Source organism: Schistocerca piceifrons, chromosome 5 (genome assembly GCF_021461385.2).
Source record: "Schistocerca piceifrons isolate TAMUIC-IGC-003096 chromosome 5, iqSchPice1.1, whole genome shotgun sequence".
Lineage (NCBI taxonomy): Eukaryota > Metazoa > Arthropoda > Insecta > Orthoptera > Acrididae > Schistocerca > Schistocerca piceifrons.
In genome coordinates, this window is record NC_060142.1 from 34,590,824 (window position 1) to 34,607,935 (window position 17,112).

The following is a 17,112-nucleotide window of genomic DNA, read 5'->3' on the forward strand; positions in this document are numbered from 1 at the left end:
TAAAATTATTCTTCTTTTAAAAATATTTGAAATTATGAAATTTATGGTATATTTAAAATTCATATTACTAATTGCACAATCTAACGCTATTTATTAAATTTATTTCTGGATTCATTTACAAAGTAATGATATATTTTAGCGAAGATTCTTCTTTTGTCAGGAAAGTTTTAAACTCTTTTGCTTTGTAAACTCTTAGGAGTGTTGTGAGTACCGCAGAATGTAAGGAGTAATGGGCGTGCCTCTGATGCAGACAGACGTATTTATATGATCGACACTAACAATGTAATTTCGAAATTGTAGAAACCGTGTGATATTTAATAACGTGACAAAGAATAAAATTCAAGATATATACAGGCAAATCTTCATCAGTTATTTAGTCATCCGGAACCCACAACGTTAAATTAAAATTTCAGCCGCAATAATGTATCCCTAGACGCAAGACGTGGATCGAACAAGAGAAAATGAAGGTAAGGCAGAACTCTTCATTTTATATATCTTACGCCTCTCCTTTCAAAAATAATGAAGAGACTAAGAGAAATTTAATGGTGATGTGTGGGAGGGTAAGATTACAACCTCCATAGGGATGTTAAAGACAAACACATTCGTCAAGTTGCCTTCGACAGTTTCTATTTTTAACGGCAAACTTAGCGTTGCTAATATTAACTAAAAGTGGCCAGTACACTCGCGTATTACTTCCTAGTACATAAAGTTAAAGCAAATTTTCAAACAATAAACCGACTCATTTGTGTTCAGTTACACACTGTATATTTGATCTCTTGTTAGTTTCATACGTGCAGTTAATCTCTCCTGAATTTCGAGACGTGTTGGCCGCTCGTTGTCCTTGTCGAATTCCAGTTTTACAGTACAGTTCCGAAGGAAGGTTTCCATTGTTTTTTCCCCTATTTTATACTTTTTTCACAGACTTAGAAAAGTGTAAACACTATCACTTCCAACGCAACGCAGCTGTATAGTGGACGCTTTGCGAGACGGGACCCATTGCACTCGATTTGTAAACGCTGGTTGCAGCGCACGCAGGTAAAACACCATCTGACCGACCGCCACGACTGCCGGAGTGGAACTGCCCATTATCCCCTTCTTAAATTGTCAGTATTGCCGAGGCTCTCTCGTCCTGGAATAGCACCCCATCTTTCTATATGTTGTGGATTGGCAAGAGAGCCAACCCACTATGAGAGGAAGCCGAAAGGCACGCGTTTTAGCTCACGCAGGCTGGCGTGAGGTCTGGAACAGGACAAGGAAATTAGACTGTCGCAAAAAAGGACGTAACTGTGGAATACTTAACTTTAATCCATAAATGGTGAACATCGCTCTTCACGGTACATGTTTTACAGCATCAATAGTAACTGGTAATGGCGCCTTGCTAGGTCGTAGCAAATGACGTAGCTGAAGGCTATGCTAACTATCGTCTCGGCAAATGAGAGCGTATTTTGTCAGTGAACCATCGCTAGCAAAGTCGGCTGTACCACTGGGGCGAGTGCTAGGAAGTCTCTCTAGACCTGCCGTGTGGCGGCGCTCGGTCTGCAATCACTGATAGTGGCGACACGCGGGTCCGACGTACACTAACGGACCGCGGCCTATTTAGAGGCTACCACCTTGCAAGTGTGGTGTCTGGCGGTGACACCACAGTATATAATGGGCAACTGAAGGTTGTGTTAGGGAGGACTGTGGTGTCACCGCCAGACACCACACTTGCTAGGTGGTAGCCTTTAAATCAGCCGCGGTCCATTAGTATACGTCGGACCCGCGTGTCGCCACTGTCAGTGATTGCAGACCGAGCGCCACCACACGGCAGGTCTAGAGAGTTCCTAGCACTCGCCCCAGTGGTACAGCCGACTTTGCTAGGAAAGGTTCACTGACAAAGTACGCTCTCATTTGCCGAGACGATAGTTAGCATAGCCTTCAGCTACGTCATTTGCTACGACCTAGCAAGGCGCCATTATCAATAGATATTTAACTTGTAATGCCTGTACCGTCAGACCGATGTACACCACTTATGGATTAAAGTTAAGTATTCTACCGGTTACCTCCTGTTTTGCTAGTCTTATTTCTCTGACATGTTCCAGACCTCACGCCAGACTGCGTGAGCTTAAAAGCGTGCATTTCGGCCTCCTCTAGCAACACGGTGTTGGCTCTTCTGCCAACACTTCAAGGACACTGGACGAGGTTAGTCCATCTAGCTGCGTTAGACATAATGCTGTAGTAGTGTTATGGTTAGTACATCTGCGTAGTGCGTCCCGGGTTCGATTCCCGGCCTGATTGTGGATTTTCTCTGGCCGGGGACTGGGTGTATGCGTTATTCTCATCATTTCATCATCATCATCATTCGTGACAGTGGCTAGATTGGACTGTGAAAAACATTGGACTGTGTAAAAATTAGGATTTTGTACTGGTGCTTATGACAGCGCAGTTGAGCGCCCCACATCTACGAAGTAAGCAAAAACCTGGGTTCAAGGGCAGACTGTGGCGGAAAATTTAGCTAATTTCTTCAGCTGATATCATTATCGAAGATGAAGTTTAGACTCATATGTCTCAAAGAAAATGTAATTCCATCAGATCTATAAATGAATGTATTTGCAGTGGGAAAGTCATCACGTTGTACATTGGTTTACAAATCCATGTTTTGTTCCTTGATTACATTTGTTCTAGATTGAAAAGTGATAATACATAGAATTTGATTTGGCGGGAAGCCAAAATCATTTAATTTCCATTAAACATTAGTGACAGGAATATCTTTAGATGTTGTATTGTCTCTGTCTTGGTGCTATGTTTATCGGCAGTTGACCGAATGCCACGTTGTTACCATGAAGAACCGATATCGTTGATAGTTAAACGTGTTGTAGTTCCACTGCACTAGGCGATGATTTCATGTTACAAGCCAAGAAAGCCAAACCACGAGAGACGAATAACTTCAATAGCTCACAATCTAGCGAAAAGAGTGCTAATTTCAGTCTCATCCATTGAAGTACAGTGTTGGGATTCTGTCTAGAGAGCTGAGGTTACCCGTAGCCAGCAGTACTTCGTTCGAGACATGTGTAACGAAGATAGCAGCTTAGCAAGAGGAATACCGTTCACGGCCTGCCGCTATCATGGTTTACAGCATTTACAATGTGACATACCGTTCATTGGGTGCGGTTTTACCTGTGACAATAAAGCGATCATTTACACACCTCAAACAAATCCTGAGTTGCTACATAAATTCCTTGCATGTAACACAGTTTTTGTCTCTGATTTTTTGGGCTGTCACATGATCTGCATTTTGGGTGCGTTTCATGACTTACGAGACATGGCGTTTTGAGGTAGCCTTGTATTCGGTATTTTCCTTATTTACTGAAGCCAGGTACAGATCCTGCGGTGCACATTTTGTTTCACAACGTGTTATACGTGATAAACACGAGACCTGGACCTATTGCGATACGCAAAATGGGAAGACATATAGGTGCTCCGATATACTGAAATTTTTACACGGAACTGTAATTTCGCTGCGCTCAAGAAACAATCATAGCCCTTACAGGTGTCGAAGTGAATTCGAGATCGGTAAGAAACGATAATAACTTACCATCAGAAGACAAAGCTGGGCATCCGATTTTAGTGATGGAAGGACTACAGATTTTAGGATTACAGCCACTTGTCCGTTATTACAAAACATGTTTTTCAATCACCAGTGTCGTCACGTTCTGTAAGAATGATTGAAGATCATCTGATGTGACTACAGAATCAGTTTCTCTCGAGAAACTGTATGTGGGAATGCATGAGACGTAGGATGACCGACAGTAAATGTAATCAGATATTATGCTGTTCAAAGGGAGGGCCTTTGTATACTGGGTCTCACGAACTCCAAGGTGAGCGACACTTCAGCGTTCAAAGTGGCTTCGGTTGATAAGTATTTCGATAGCCACACTTCCTGAACATCTTCTGCTGGAGATAGTGGATGACGTTTCTGCATGTTCACTGCAGCTTTTTTGCCTGTGTTGATACAGTATCGTGTAGTAATGTTGCTCTGTATCAGACTACTGTTGATACAATATCGTGTAGTAATGTTGCTCTATACCAGACTGCTACAGTGAATATCCGTGTTCTTTTGTACGTTCTCCAGAATCGTCAGGTGGAAATGGTGTCGAAGTGTAAGAGGCACGTACCACCTACTCACAATAGTTGGTCGTTGAAATGTCGCAGTTGTTTTTCACTACCTTCAGTCTCAGCCCATTTTATTAGACACAGACGTTTCATTAAGAGGAACATATCTGAATCGTTTTGAATGAAGCATATGTGACGCTACACTACATGCATTTACCTGATTTGCACTTATGCCGGGTTGTTGTAATTCATAGAACTGCGTTAGCGGCTTTAATTGTAGTATGACAGCGGAACTCTTTAGATATTCTAATGCATAAATGCAATGGAAAAAAAATTTGTTTCGATTTTGGCCACCAGTCGCAAATCTGGTGCTGTTGATGCGAGAAAGATGTATAGAAATGTTGCCGTGTGTAATAGTTAGGAACTGGACGGGAGCAGAAAAGGTGATACAAGTGAGAAACGCATAATGTTCATTTTATTATTAACTGCCGCTTATACAATTTCTTCGGTAGGAGCACCGGAGACGTAACGAGATACGGTATCCGTAAAACGACGTGATCAACAATTGATCGGAGCAGTTCTGGCGAATGCGTCTGGAAAACCTTTGAAAGTAACACGTTCGTGGAAGGTTACATTAAGCAGATCTTTCATTGGGTGAGCAACATGAGGTGATGTCCCATCTAGCATGACGAAAAGTGGTTTCCACACCGCTGGGCTCTTCCAAACCGGGAATCACAAGCAGTAGAAGGACGTCTCGATAAAAAAAGTGGCTCTGAGCCCTATGGGACTTAACATCTCAGGTCATGAGTCCCCTAGAACTTAGAACTACTTAAACCTAACTAACCTAAGGACATCAGACACATCCATGCCTGAGGCAGGATTCGAACCTATGACCGTAGCGGTCGTACGGTTCCAGACTGAAGCGCCTAGAACCGCTCGGCCACCAACGGCCGGCCGAGGTCTCGGTAACAAGAAAACGTCACAGTACACCCGACAGGCCGGCTGGGTGTATTCTCTTCAAACAAGAACGGATCGATAAGAAAGGTGCTTTTGAATCCACACTACACAGTGAAGTGCCACGAGTGTAATGGCTCTTCGTGCGCAAGACGCGGTTTAACGGCACCGGAAACTCAGCAGTTCTGTGTATTCACTGCATCGTTTAGTGTAAAATGTGCCTCGTCACTCGATATAATATCGCCCAGCCACATGTCATTAATTTTTATATGTGCCAGAAACCGAAGAGCAAATTCAGAACGTTGCTGCGGATCAGGAGGTTTCAGTGATTGCCCCGTCTGGATCTTGTACGGTTAGCGGTGTAAAATAGGTCGCTAAACTTTCCGTACTGTTGGCCGCGGGATGGACGATACTCGCGACACTGCGCGAGCATTAGCCCTACCCAGTGCATTTCCTATATGATAAGTTACAGCAACAGCAACCTCATCAATAACTTCCACCGGCATAGGTACCAGGTACCAAGGTCATCCGTGTTTCCGAATTTCATTATCATCTTCTGTAAACCATTTAACGACATCTGGCGTCTCCTCAGACTTTCCAGTCAGCGGTTCTCTCCCAATGCACCATTGTAATTGCTGCCGTTCACATAAAACAGTTTCACTAAAAGCACACGATCTATCTTCTCGGTAGCCATAATGTTCAATCACGCTGTGGCTTGTCAAATGACAGCGTGTGTGTCATACCATCACACAAACAGTGTACAGCACCTGAGCAGCAGCTGGTGGACAAAACTTAAACTAACTGTTTTTCCAGCGTAAATCGGTTCCGCATTAACTCATTAGCATATCTACCAAGTTTAGCCGCCATACAGTAATTGAAGCCCACAGTGGAACTCCGTGGGAAGCTGCACTTTAATTGTAACCACCCAGTACATGAGGAATCAGGTACAGGGAACAGTTTAAGCGGTCATTGAGCTGCACAAACCTCAGCATAGATTCTGAAACTGCTAGAAGTGCATGCTTAGAACGTTGAGAATAACCTAAAAATATCTTACTCTGAGGCACTGCTGTCCACTTTGCAACTACAAGTCAGTGTGTTGACTTTTGGTACGCACACAGCTTAGAAAGAACAGTTTTTCTCACTACTTTACTACAACTTTGATTCCGCCGTTTTTTCTCGAAGTTCTGGGCTTTATTGTGAAAAACTTACAAAAAAATTATGATTCATAGTATTTCCGATGCTGGCCAATACATTCTCCCATCTTTCGGGTAGCATACGAATCCCGTGGCGAAAGAACTGGGCGTCTTTTGTGGGGATCCATGAATCGATTCTATTTTGCACTTGCTCAGATGATCGGAAGTGCTGGTCAGCCAGACTGTATGGCCGTAAAAGGTGGCAGTCAGAGAGAGTAACGTATGGACAATACAGCGGGAGGGATAGGACTTCTCATTTCAACGTTTCCATGTATATTTTGACGGGTTTTGCGACATGGGGTCGAGCACTGACCTGCTGCAAAATTACCTTTACGTGTCTATCGCTGTATTGTGGCCATTGCTGTTTCAGTGCTGGGCTCGAACGCATCAATTGCTTTCGATAATGATGTCCTGTGATTGTCTTCGTCTGTTGCAGTAGCTGCGAACACGTTCTGTCTTCCGCAGCGATGCTGGTCTTCGACATTTGAAATCACTGTTCTTAAGGCAAGAGCCACAACCGCAGATTTCTGCATGTTAAAGCAGAAAATTAAAACTTCCCGCAAATGGCGAGAAATGGGTACGGAAGTTGACGTACTTAATCGAGAATAACATTATGACGCAATCACAAATCGACTAATATTTTTACAGCATTATGTTTACAGATTATTAAGCTTATTGTATTACACCTATGACCAACCACCTGAATACCACTTGCCGCTACTGCCGTCTATTGCAAAACGGCGGAAGCAAAGTTGTAGACCTAATAGTTTGAGCGATCAGGCCTAGAGGACAGCTCGCAGCTACAAGGCTCCCCCTCCGTTGGATTCTGTTTCTTGCTTTCTACCGTCAGTCAACCCTTTATGTCGATCTGCAACAAGTCCTCACGGATTTTGTCTGTCCACATTTTCTTAGGTCTAGTCAGCGGTGAGTAAAATCCATAGATTTTAACGGCGATCTATGTTTCTTCATCCAAGCAACATGACCCGCTCACCCATGTCATCTCGTTACCACCAGGCCTCCAAAAATTTGGTCTGTCGTATATCTTACCCAGCTCACAATTACGCCGCATCTTCCACTCCCCAGTTATCTCGAACCAGACCATACATCTTATTCGAAACTTTTCTTTTGAAAACGAAAAGACTTTTCCAGTTCTTCTTTCAGACTGTCCAAATTACTCAACCATACAGCGCTACAGGCTGCGTTAGTGTTTTCTACAAACTGTGTCTTGCACTTTTTGAATGGAACACGTTTACTCTTCTCACTTTAACACTCATATCACCAAGCAGAGCTTCACATCTGTTATTCGGAACTGCATGCACACTACGACCTCTAGTTCCGCACAGAATTCGTCCTTCGCTTGGGATGTGTTCGTCTGTGTGGGTCCATGTCAGTTCACAAACGTTTCTTTTACATGTCGTCATCTCTTTTGTTAACACAGGGATTCTAAGGGTAACTGAAGAAAACCCAGATACATTAGCGTCTTCTATCCACAAATCAGCAAGGATTTAGAAAGCATCGTTCGTGCGAAAATCAGCGCGCTCTTTTCTCAGATGGTATCCTACAAACAATGAATGGAGAGCAACAGTCAGAGTCCATATTTCTAGAGTCCGGAAAGTGTTTGACACGGTGCCCTACTTCAGATTGTTGACAAAAGGACCAAGCTTACGGATTAGGTTCCCATTTGAGTGATTCGAAGAGTATTCAAGTAATAGAATCCAGAATATCGGCCCCGACGGCGGGTGTTCAGAGACAAGGGTATCGTCAGCGCTCCTTCAGGGAAGTGTGACAGGACCGCTGTTATTCACCATATACATAAATGATCTGGACGACAGCGTGAATAGCAATTTACGCTGTTTGCTGATGACGTGGTCGTGTATGAGAGAATGTCATCATTGAGTGATTTTAGAAGTATATAAGATGACTCAGACAGAATTTCTAGTTGGTGTGATGGATGGAAGTTAGCTCTAAATATAGAAACAATCCTGTGATGTTCGAATGCAGCGTTAGTTGAGTGCTGATCGACACAGTCACATCGGTTAAAGATCTAGGCGTAACGTTAGGAAGCGGTACGAAACGGAATGAGCACGACAGGTTGGTAGTTGTTGTTGTTCTGGTCTTCAGTCCTGAGACTGGTTTGGTGCAGCTCTCCATGCTACTCTATCCTGTGCAGGCATCTTCGTCTCCCAGTAGCTACTGCAACCTACATCCTTCTGAATCTGCTTAGTGTATTCATCTCTTGGTCTCCCTCTATGATTTTTACCCTCCACGCTGCCCTCCAATACGTAATTGGTGATCCCTTGATGCCTCAGAACATGTCCTACCAACCGATGCGTCCTTCTAGTCAAGTTGTGCCACAAACTTCTCTTCTCCCCAATCCTATTCAGTACCTCCTCATTAGTTGTATGATCTACCCATCTAATCTACAGCACTCTTCTGTAGCACCACATTTCGAAAGCTTCTATTCTCTTCTTGTCGAAACTGGTTATCGTCCATGTTTCACTTCCATACATGGCTACACTCCATAAAAACACTTTCAGAAACGACTTCCTGATACTTAACTCTATACTCGATGTTAACAAATTTCTCTTCTTCAGAAACGCTTTCCTTGCCATTGCCAGTCTACATTTTATATCCTCTCTACTTCGACCATCATCAGTAGTAGTTGGTAGTAGAGAAGGCAAATGCTCGTCTCTGTTTTACTGGGACAATTTTCGGAACGTGTAGCTCATCGATTAAGGAGAGGGCGTATAGAACATTAGTGCGACCCATTATTGAGTGCTACCCGAGTGTTTGGGATCCCAACCAGGTCAGACTAAAGGAAGACAATGAAGCTATTCAGAGGCGTGGCGCTAAATTTGTTACCGGTACTTTCGATCAGCATGCAAGTATTAGGGAAATGCTTCGTGAACTCAGATGCGAAACCTCGGAGGGAATACGACATTCTTTTTTCGAATCATTATTGAAGAGGTTTAGAGAACCAACATTTTAAGCCGACTAGAGATCAGTTCTACTACCGCCAACGTGTATTTCGGATGAGGACAAGATGAAAGAAATTAGGGCTCTTACGGAGGCTTACAGATAGTCGTTTTTCCTTCGCTCTATTTTTCGAATGGAACAGGGATAGAAATGACCAGTAGTTGTACGTAGTACCCTCTTCGATGCACCATACTGTGGCTTTGGGGGTATGTATAGGGTGAAAATTATTGAACTATAGAAAAAAAGCACATTAGTTACAAACTGTATGTGTTCAGATCCGGAGAATATGGCGGCCAATCGAGGCCCATGCCAATGGCCTCTGGGCACCCAAGAGCCAGAATACGGTCCACAAAGTGCTCCTCTAGGACATCAAACTCTCTCCTGCTTCGATAGGGTCGAGCTCCGTCTTCCGTGAACCACATCTTGCCCAATTCAGGGTCACTTTGAATAATGAGGATGAAATAATCTTCCAAAACCTTCACGTACCGTTCGGTAGTCACCGTGCCATCAATGAATATCGCATGATTTTTCTGTGGCAGGCGATAGCACACCACAGAGTGATCCGTTGAGGGTGAAGAGACTTCTCGATCCCGAAATTCGGATTCTCAATCCCCCAAATGCGAACAATTTTGCTTATTGACGAACGCATTTAAATGAAAGTGGGATTCATAGCTAAACCAAACCATGCATGCGCATACTAATTCCCAGCATGCCCCGCGGCCAACCATGCAGTTTGAACGTCCTAACGCAAATCATTCAGAAGTTGTGACGATTTTATTTCATATAGTTCAATAATTGTCACCCTGGATATAGATGTAGATGTAGAGACTTCCTCACACAAAAGCCCATTCCTAATTTGTGTCCTGAATCACCGCTGCCATATAAGCCTGTATAGTTTAAGGCATCATGAGTACCAATAATCTACCAGCGACTAAATGCACCCACATCTTTCGATGTCCTTCGTTAGACTGATTGAGGCGCCAGTTTTCTATAAACTACGAATAGTCTACCTTCCATGTCGTATACCTTGTTGTCGCACTTTTCGCCTATTTTGTGTTATGAAATTCCGAGGTTTCCTTGTAATCTGTTACCCGTTAGTAAATTATACGTAATGGGATAGTGATCCAGCACCAAACCCTAACCTAGAGAATCAGGGCTCTCCTAGTAGAACTGCTTTCCCTGGAGCTGTTGATTTTTATCTCCTTAAAAATGTGAAAGGAAGAAGGATGAGGAATGGGAAATAAGGCGCTGTGAGAAGCATGCGGTCTGATTTCGCATGCTTCCATGGCCAGTGTCAACTGGAAAAAATTCGTTCTGTCTGTTAGGTCGCGTCTTATGTAGCACTAAAACAATATCGACGTTTCACTCTACATAGCAGCGATCCACTTCAGGACGATTAACTGCTGTATCCTGGCGATCGCGTTCCCCTTTATACCGTCTTGTCAGACTGCTACCGACTTCACATTCTAGATTATCACTGGACAATTCAAAATAAAGATAGTATGATAGTATGGTTGGTTCCTTGTACGTTAGGCATTTGCCTTTGCTATTCTGGCAAAGGACTGGTACGCGAAGATGGCGGGTTCTACCCCAGTGTTTTCCTGCGGTGAGGCGATGTTGATGTCACACGCCAAATATTGTTAAATGAGGGTCTTGTGGAGCTATTGGCTGGCGAACACACGCGGACTGATGAACTGAGGTCGCTTGCAGACAGACCGTCGGTAAATTGTAACCATCCTCCTTGTACGTACTGTTAGAGCGTTTAACTATTTATATTGCCTCGCTTATTTTTCGCTGCCATGTCCATGGCTCCAGAGCAAGTACACGGCGTTCTTCAAAATTAATAGCTCGGCCATCGCCCTGGTGGTGTTCTCCGATAGCTGATTTGTTGCGTTGCCCGAGTCGAGGATTGCGTTCATGTTCCGACACGCGAGTCCAGCAGTTACCCGCTCTGAACAGGACTGCTGCGATGTAGGTCGAAACGTCGGTATTTTACTTGTTTTAGTGTTTTATAATGACGTACCCTAGTACTCAAAGTGATATTATTCAGACTTCGTCTGGTTCATCGATTGACACCTGTACGGATTGAAAACCACTGCCACCGCTCGCTCACCGATAGATCTGTACCTAGAGATCCGAAAATTGCGCAGGTCGCGCCAGTGTTTAAGAAGGGTAGTAGGAGTAATCCATCGAACTACAGACCTATATCATTGACGTCGGTTTGCAGTAGGGTTTTGGAGCATATACTGTATTCAAACATTATGAATCACCTCGAAGGGAACGATCTATTGATAAGTAATCAGCATGGTTTCAGAAAACATCGTTCTTGTGCAACGCACAAGCACGAAGTAATGGCCGCTATTGACAGGGGATCTCAAGTTGATTCCGTATTTCTAGGTTATCGGAAAGCTTCTGACACCGTTCCTCACAAGCGATTTCTAATCAAGCTGCGGGCCTATGGGGTATTGTCTCAGTTGTGCGACTGGATTCGTGATATCCTGTCAGGAAGATCGCAGTTCGTAGTAATAGACGGCAAATCATCGAGTAAAACTGAAGTGATATCAGGTGTTCCCCAGGGAAGCATCCTGGGACCTCTGCTGTTCCCGATCTATATAAATGACCTGGATGACAATCTGAGCAGTTCTCTTAGGTTGTTCGCAGATGATGCTGTAATTTACCGTCTAGTAAGGTCATCCGAAAACCAGTATCAGTTGCAAAGCGATTTAGAAAAGATTGCTGTATAGTGTGGAAGGTTGCAGTTGACGCTAAATAACGAAAAGTGTGAGGTGATCCACATGAGTTCCAAAAGAAATCCGTTGGAATTCGATTACTCGATAAAAAGTACAATTCTCAAGGCTGTTAATTCAACTAAGTACTTGGGTGCTAAATTAAGAACAACTTCAGTTGGAAAGACCACATAGATAACACTGTGGGGAAGGCGAGCCAAAGGATGCGTTTCATTGGCAGGACGCTTAGAAGATGCAGTAAGTCCACTAAAGAGACAGCTTACACTACACTCGTTCGTCCTCTGTTAGAATATTTCTGCGCGGTGTGGGATCCTTACCAGGTGGGACTGACGAAGGACATCGAAAGGGTGCAAAAAAGGGCAGCTCGTTTTGTATTATCATGTAATAGAGGAGAGAGTGTGGCAGATATGATACGCGAGTTGGGATGGAAGTCATTAAAGCAAAGACGTTTTTCGTCGGGGCGAGATCTATTTACGAAATTTCAGTCACCAACTTTCTCTTCCGAATGCGAAAATATTTTGTTGAGCCCAACCTACATAGGTAGGAATGATCATCAAAGTAAAATAAGAGAAATCAGACCTCGAACAGAAAGGTTTAGGTGTTCGTTTTTCCCGCGCCCTGTTCGGGAGTGGAATAGTAGAGAGATAGTATGATTGTGGTTCGATGAAACCTCTGCCAATCACTTAAATGTGAATTGCAGAGTAATCATGTAGATGTAGATGTAGCTACGCTACCACCATACAACCGACATAATTATTAGCGTCATAGCAGCATGCAGACCTCTCCGTTGCATGGACAAAGCTACTCCAAAACGGTGTCTCCTGAGTCATTCACTTCCTGTTACTTTATACTTGCAAAATGTTAGAACTTTTGCAAACCGATCATGCTGAGATTGACACTCATCTTGCGCGACGCACCTTCTCATAAAAAGTGGAAGCTGAGCGGTTTCGGCCGCTATTTGTCTTATTTTCATGAACTAACTACTGCCTATAAAAAATGAAAGTAAATTGTAAAAGTGTATATCCCGCGGATATACACTGAAGCGCCAAAGAAACTGCTACAGGCAAGCGTATTCAAACGCAGAGATATGTAAACAGGCAGAATACGGCGCTGCGGTCGGCAAAGCCTGTATAAGATAACAAGCGTCTGGCGCACATGTTAGATCGGTTACTGCTGCTACAGTGACAGGTTATCAAGACTTAAGTCAGTTTGAACGTGGTGTTAATAGTCGGCGCACGAGCGACGGGGCACAGCATCCCCGAGGTAGAGATGAAGTGGGGAGTTTCCCGCACAAACATTTCACGGGTGTACCGTGAATATCAGGAATCAAATCTCCGACACCCCTGCGGCCGGAAAAAGATCCTGCCACAACGGGCTCGACGGCGGCCGAAGATAATCGTTCAGAGTGACAGAATTGCAACACTTCCGCAGATTGCTGCAGACTTCAGTGCTGGGTCATCAAAAGGGTCAGAGTGCGTACCATTCAACTAAATATCATTGATATGGGCTTTCGGACCTGAAGCCCCACTCGTGTACCCTTGATGACTGCACTAAACAAAGATTTACGCCTTGCCTTGGCCGAACACCGACAATTCACTGTTGATGACTGGAAACATGTTACCAGTCCGGACGAGTCTCGTTTCAAACTGTATCGAGCGGATGAACGTGAACGGGTTTGGAGACAACATCATGAATCAATGGACCCTGCACGTCAGCAGGAGAATGTTCCAGCTGGTGGAGGCTCTGGAATGGTGTGGGGCGCGTGCAGTTGGAGTGATATGGAACCCCTGATATGTCTAGATACTACTCTGACAGGTGACATGAAGGTAAGCATCCTGTATGATCACCTGCGTCCATTCATGTCCACTGTGCATTCCGAAGTACTTGGGCTATTCCATCAGGACAATGCGACAACCCACACGTCCAGAATTGCCAAGAGTGGCTTCAGGAACATTCTCCTCAGTTTATACACATCCGCTGGACTCCACGTTCCCCAGACACGAACATTATTGAGGATATCTGTGCTACCTTGCAACGTGCTGTTCAGAAGAGATCTACACCCCTCGCATTCTTACGGATTTATCGACAGACCCGCAGGATTCATGGTGTCAGTTTCCTCCAGCACTACTTCAGACAGTAGTAGAGCCCATGCCACGTCGTGTTGTGGCATTTCTGTGTGCTTGGGCCCTACACGATATTAGACAGGTGTACCAGTTTCTTTGGCTCCTCAGTGTATATCTAAAGTATTATTCGATTGTTTTCCTTTCTGTAATGTCATCATCATCAGTTATCTGCTATATTAGCAGGTCCTTTGCCTCTCCATTTTCTGCGATCTATTGCTTCCTTCTTAAGGCTGCTGTATGTTGTGCCGTCCATCATGTCATCCAGTATCTGGAATCTCTTCCTTCCTCGCTTCCTTTTCCCTTCTACATAACCTTCTAAAACTGTTTTTATCAGTCCGTCATTATTTCTTAATATATGCCCAATCCAATTTCTTTTTCTTCTCTTTATTACATCTAGTAACTGTCTTTCCCCTCCCACTCTTCTCAGTACCTCTTCATTTTTTACTCTGTCCATCCAACTTATTCTTTCCATCTTCCACCATGTCCAGATCTCCGAAGCCTCCAGCCTTTCTCTGTCTTTTTTCCTCATAGTCCATGTTTCAGCGCCATATAGAAGAACACTCCATACAAGACATTTTATGAGTCTCTTTCTGAGTTCTCTGTCCAGACCGCTGCAGAAGATTCTCCTTTTCTTATAAAACGCCTCTTTTGCCATTGCCATCCTTGTTTTAATTTCTGTGGTGCACTTCCAGTCGGTGTCTATCCTGCTTCCAAGATACTTAAAATTTTGCACCTGTTCTAGTGTTTCTCCATTCAGCACAATTTTTATTTCCTTATTTCCTCCTATTGCCAATACTTTTGTTTTATTTGTGTTAATTTTCATTCCATATTTTTTCCGTTAGTTGCAATGGTGTCCACCAAATCCTGTAATTCTTTTTCCCCTGTGGCTAGAAGGACGACGTCATCAGCAAATCTCAAGCACCCTACTCTTCTTCCTCCAATTTCTACTCCTTTGTCATCTAATGAGCATTGGTCAATCATATTTTCAAAGTACAGGTTGAAAAGAGTAGGTGATAAACAGCATCCTTGTCTTACTCCTTTCCCTAGTCTGATCCAGTTTGTACTTTCTCCTCTCACTTTATCTGAAACTTTTTGATTAAGGTACAATGAGTTTATAAGTCTTATGGTTTTCCAGTCCACTCTCTTTTCTGTAATGTACATGGTGACAATTACAGAAGCGTATAATAAAAATCGTAAATTAGTTACAAACTACGGTGTGCACATTATTTAATCAACATGTAAACGCCACTACAGATATTCGTATTTAGGTTATGATATGTTCGATATGCTTACCATCATTGGCGATGATGTGGCGCAGACGAATACCGAAATTGCGCATGACCTGCAGAACTGTTGGAGCATCGATGCTGTCAGTGACCTCCAGAATGGATGTTTTCAGTACAGCACTGGATTTGGGGTTGTTCCTCTACACTTTCTCTTCAATACAGTCCCACAAAGAGGAGTCGCATATGTTCAAATCTGGAGAATATGGCGGCCAATCGAGGCCCGTGCCCATGGCCTCTGGGTACTCAAAGTGCTCCTCCAGGACAGAAAAGACTCTCCTGCTTCGATGGGGTCGAGCTTCATCTTGCATGAACCACATTTTGTCGAAATTAGGGTCGCTTTGTATATCTTCCAAAACCTTCACGTACTGTTCGACAGTCATCGTGCCATCAAGAAATACCGGACCCATTATTTCTAGACTGGACTTTTCACACCATATAGTCACCCGTTGAGGATGAAGAGACGAAATGATGATTCTCAGTCCCCCAAATGCGCCAGTTTTGCTTACTGACGAACGCATCCAAATGAAAGTGGGCTTCGTCGCTAAGCCGAACCTTGCATACGCATACTAATTCTCATCATGCCCCGCGGCGAACCGTGCAGTTTGAACGTCTTAACGCAAATCGTTCAGAAGTTACGACGATTTTATTTTATTTGGTTCAATAATTGCCACCCCGTATGTCTTAGGCCACCATTTTAACTGATTTAAATCTCATACCTCATATTACTTACCTATTATTTTACAAAACATTTCCGTTTCTAATGACCCCAGATGAACAAAGTAAATATTCCTTCAAATGCTTTACACTTTACCCATTTCCTAAATAAACCGCGAAAGTACGTAGCTCAAGATCTACGATTTTAAAAAGGTAAACGACTGAAATGCAGAAACACCTAGAAATGAATATAATACGATAACCAGCTCTGGATCTGGTGCACTCCAAGCACATGTTCACTCAGTGAAGCCACAAAAGTTATTCATCCCCCGCCGCATGTCTTACCCGCTGAACAGTATCCCAAGTCTCGACTCTTTTCTGGGCTCTAGATACACCTGCCAAAAGGTGTTTTATGGTGGGGTATCCAGCACTTCAAATGATCAACCATACACGGTTTGACCTTTATTTAGTGAGCCACTTTTCTTTCCTTGAATCTGATCATCTCTCTTACCAACCATTGATCTTTCTGACTCTTTCATTAAGCCATGACCAAGTTTCCTCCTCTTCTCTCATTAGATTACAAGGTCTGGTTCCTAAAATGCATGGTTCGTTTTAACGCATCGAAAACTCTCAGTTGTTCAGTTGTTCACTGAGAAATTTAAACAAATTAGAGCTGGTCCAAGCCAACGGCCTTGCCGCAGTGGTAACACCGGTTCCCGTCAGATCACCGAAGTTAAGCGCTGTCGGGCTGGGCTAGCACTTGGATGGGAGACCATCCGGTCTGCCGAGCGCTGTTGGCAAGCGGGGTGCACTCAGCCCTTGCGAGGTAAACTGAGGAGCTACTTGATTGAGAAGTAGCGGCACCGGTCTGGTAAAATGACGTACGGACGGCAGAGCGGTGTGCTGACTACATGCCACACCTTATCCGCATCCAGTGACACCTGTAGGCTGAGGATGATATGGCGACCTGTCGGAACCGTTGGGCCTTCATGGCTTGTTCGGACGGAGTCTAGTTTAGAGTAGTCAGCCTGGATGTGGCCTCATCATTGACAAAGACTCCAATGGAGGTCACACTGAAACTGTTGGC

At 43.9% G+C, this 17,112-nt stretch overlaps 1 pseudogene; it reads left to right on the forward strand.

Moving 5' to 3' along the window:
• Nucleotides 1–16,707: 16,707 nt before the first annotated feature.
• Nucleotides 16,708–16,825, forward strand: LOC124799390 (annotated as a pseudogene).
• Nucleotides 16,826–17,112: the final 287 nt, after the last annotated feature.